We start from the raw sequence: 4,264 nt of genomic DNA, 5'->3' as shown, positions 1-4,264 counted from the left end.
AGCAAAGCAGCATTTAATACCAAGGTGTCTAAGAACAAAAGGTGAGGCTGCCATTCCTGGGGCACTGAGAATCCACAGGTACATAACACCAAGTTCTGTCCTCTCCCATGAGCTGCCCTAGGGAACATGGATTGAATTCGTCCCTTCTCTAAACCCATTCACTTCCTCACTGATAGCATCTTATCTTAATAACTCCCAACACCCTGTAATACTCTCTCCACAATTTTACTGTGAACAGCAGTCTATCCCTCTCATGAGAAATGCTAGAAACGCTTTTGTTCAGATCATAAACCTGTTAACAAGCCATTACATCTCTTTCCACAGACCCACGAACCCTCCGTGGGTAGGTAGCTCTAGGTGGAGCACTGGAGGCCCTAACAAGTGCAGAAAGGCAGTCCTTAAAACAGAGCTGACCCCACAAGGATTCACTCCAGATTCCCCCACTTAAAAGAACAAATAACCCAGTTCTCCATAATCACAAACCCACCAAGTTCTGGTGAATTTAGACTCTTAACAACCTCATATTTACATGTACCACACTCATAGCAATCCTCCATAGGGTTTCCTAGGAGCAGCTGGTGGACTTGATCCGCCAACCCTGGGGACAGCCTTGCAGTGCAGATCAAAGGACGCAAATGGACTCACCATTCCCTCGCTCCACCTTAGGGAAGTTTAACAGCAGATCCCCGACAAGACCCAGAGCTCTGCGGATTCAGGCCGAGAAACGGGAGTGAACGCGGAGCTCCGCGGATTCAGACAAAGACACGGGAGTGCATTGAAATAGATGCACAGCGGCCATCCGCGCCTCCAATCCTGGTCCTTTGTTGAGCCCAGTCGCCTACTGGGCTCCTCTCCCTGCTCCACGTGTGAGGCAGGAAATGGAAGGGAGATGGGCGGAGTCAGCGGGAGTGTCCCAGGGGAAAGGCCTAAATTACAAAAAGAAAAACAAAACCTCAAATTGGAATATATGGTAGAATGAATACCGGGTAATGGGGATTCCATAATAACGGACCCTGGGGCCCCTGACTATCGGGGTGAGAAGCACAGTTTGTCTGGGGTGATGCACACCACGTAACCCAGGGACGTAGAGTCCACGCAGCCTCCCCCCCCCGTAGCTAAATCCTTGAGTCTCCGGGAGGCCGGAGAAGAGAGGAGGGCGGGCGCGCTGGTGATTGGGACCACCGCCTTCGGACCTTAATGTGAGTCTGTAGGGCACCTGCGGCTAGTGGGGGGCAGCCAGCCGATGGGAGTCAGAGTCCGCACCTACCTGTCTGTAGAGAATGAGCAAGCCAAAAAGAGAACTCACACTTCCGCTTCCTCTTTTGTGCTGTTTGGTGCACCAGAGAAAGGGCTCCGTGCGGAAATATAGAGGAATCTAGCTCTGGTACCCTAGTGGCGCGGTAGAAAGATGAGTCGGTCAGCTCCCGCAAAGATTTACATACATGATCAGTTAAGGTGCATCCTTGCAAACACTTGCTCTTCAGTGTGTTACAATAAAGTCACAGGTTAATAGCTAAACAATAAAGTCACAGGTCTCTGGGCAATCTACTATAAAAATTGCTTTCTCAGGTGTAACTCTTTCAGAGATTGACCAATAATGCTGTGCATCAACACCCTTCAGGTAAAAGCTATAACATCTTGCATAATTCAGGAAAGATTCGCTGAGAAAAGATTGTGTCATGTGGCCTCTGCCAAGGCCTCATATGAAAAAGAGTATGTGACCTTTGGAGTATGTGGCCCTCTGCGCTTAATCCCAAATTTAGGCTTCAGCTCTTCAGTGAGCATCTGTTGATTGATGAGCCCTTTTCCCAACAGTGCTCCAATACTCGCCGTCGCCGCCCTTGAGAATCCCAGAAAACTGTGACCACCAGTTTTCCAGTTGATGGTGGACTCTTGACATTTTTCTTGGTTGACAATTGAGGATGTTTCCATTCCATACTCTACTGTTTACCCTCAGGCTCATAGTGATGAATCCATATCTTGTCACCAGAAATTATTTTTTTAAGACACTTTTACCTTTCATTGAATGTCAGTCCAAATTTTGTTTGCAGATGTCCAAAAGCTTTTGTTTCTGCTCTTCCAGCTTGCACAGATTGCACAGACTTTTAGAAACACAAGTGTGTCGTGGATTATTATATAGGCATGAGTGATTTGCCAAATCCTCACTGTGACTCATCTAGTCAACTGAATCATTTCACAAGCATGCTCAATGTTGTCATCAGCCATGGATGTGGATGAAGGTCTTAATATAACATGAGTGCAGATATTTTTTCACCAATCCTCATATCATTGATATTATTATGACTCAGTCAAATTAGTTTGGATTTTCTACAACATCAAGTAGGAAGACAGAATAATTTGTCATCTGAACAGCGCTGTGAGGCTAATTTAGAGAATCCTGAATGTTATTAAAAACTTTTTTTTTTTCTTTTGAGGACACTCAGTTGGTTGCAGAAACAACAGTAACAAAATTTAAAAAGGGCAGCAGATTATAAATTCTGTCATGTGTTCACACTGCAATGTCTCTTTTAATGAGTGGCTAGAAAGACCACTGCAGATATTTTTAAAGTGGAGAGCTGACATTACTGAATGTAATTGGTTTAGGGGTTCAAATTAATTAAACTAAGTATGATGAGTAGAACCAAGATGGGGGGATAAAATAGATACACTTTTATATACATAAAATGTTGTGTCCTACCCGTCAACTTTTTTTTTTTTTTTACTTTCTTAACTTTTAATCAATGCCATGCTGCAAAGCTTTCCACACAACCATATTTTAAAAACAATAATGACTTGTAATTTAAAAAGTGACATTCTTATCATAGAATTGTTGTTGTTAAGTACTGTCGAGCCACTTATGACTCATAGCAACCCTGTGTAGAGTTTCCAAAGAACAGTTGGTGAGTTTGAACCACTAATTTTGTGATTCAAACCAACTTTATGGTCCAGTGCTTATCCTGCTGTGCCACACCAGGACTCCAGTTAAATATTCAGGAAATGTAATAGCATAAAAATGGAAGTAAAAGTGATCTTTAACTCTAACTTTTGGAAAAACCAGTTTTGACCTTTTGACATGTTTCTATATCTTTTAAATGTCTATGGAAAATTAGGCTGTACATGCAGTTTTATAACTTGCCCATTTGACTTACACCATAAACATTTTCCCATGTCATTGTACACTATTTAAAATATGTTCCAATGATTACAGAATGTAACCTTCTATAGGTAATCTTCAAGGCATTTATATTTTTGCCAACTTTATTGCCATCTTATGACACAAAAGTCTGAGTGCTGTCAAATTTGCCATCAAGAGGTTCCTTGTTGTTGTTGTCATTGCTGTTAGGTGCCATCGAGTCAGTACCAACTCACAGCAACCCTATGCACAACAGAAGGAAACACTGCCTGATCCTGGGCCAGTCTCACAATTGTTGCCATGCTTGAGCCCACTGATGCTGCCACTTTGCCAATCCATCTCGCTGGGGGTCTTTCCAAGGCTGTAAATCATTACAGGAACAAAAAGCCTCATCTTTTTCCCGACTGGTGACCTTGAGGTTCATAGCCTGATTCCTAACCATTATTATACTAGAGCTCCTTGCCCTAAGGTAGACAACATAGGTTCGGCTTTCTTTCTCTTTTTCTTTATCCCGTTTTACATATATATACCTTTGCAGTTTCCTTTAACATTTCTTCCATAGACCTGGTTTTCCAGTTTTCTATTTTTTTGTGTGTCCTTTTAAGTATTTAGGCCAAATATTAGTGACAAAACGGAGCTTTAACCCTCCCTGGCCCAAAGGATCTTTTGGGTCTAACCTGGTGTCTTTTCTCATTTGCCTGCCTCCTTTTATTTTAGTCTCCTGAACCAGTTACGGGTACACTAACAAATCCCAATTTCTCCTCTTCCTAAGGGAACTTTTCTGAAAGGAGAACTCAGGGTTGTAAGTCTGGGATGTAGGAGGAAGAGCAGGATTGTAAGGCAGATGTAGAGAGAAAAGGGGGTCCCAAGGGGAAGAAAGTTTTTCTTTCTTCTTTGCCTTGTTATCCCTTGTCTTAAGTGCAAATAGGACTCCAGCATAGGGCATAATGTATTTCCTCTTTTTTTTTTTTTGATATTAATTTTCCATTATTTATTAGAAATTCCTAATTTGTTGAGAAATCAATGTGAACAGTTTAAACAACCAGTTTTCCAGTTTCTCATCAAGGTTGCTTGGCCATTAAAATTGTTCTGACCAATGAGAAGAAGGCAGAAATCCTTTTTACCTTTTTC

This window comes from Chrysochloris asiatica, unplaced genomic scaffold (genome assembly GCF_000296735.1).
Source record: "Chrysochloris asiatica unplaced genomic scaffold, ChrAsi1.0 scaffold00566, whole genome shotgun sequence".
Lineage (NCBI taxonomy): Eukaryota > Metazoa > Chordata > Mammalia > Afrosoricida > Chrysochloridae > Chrysochloris > Chrysochloris asiatica.
The sequence above is the reverse complement of the archived record's forward strand: the minus strand, read 5'-3'. Positions refer to the sequence as shown.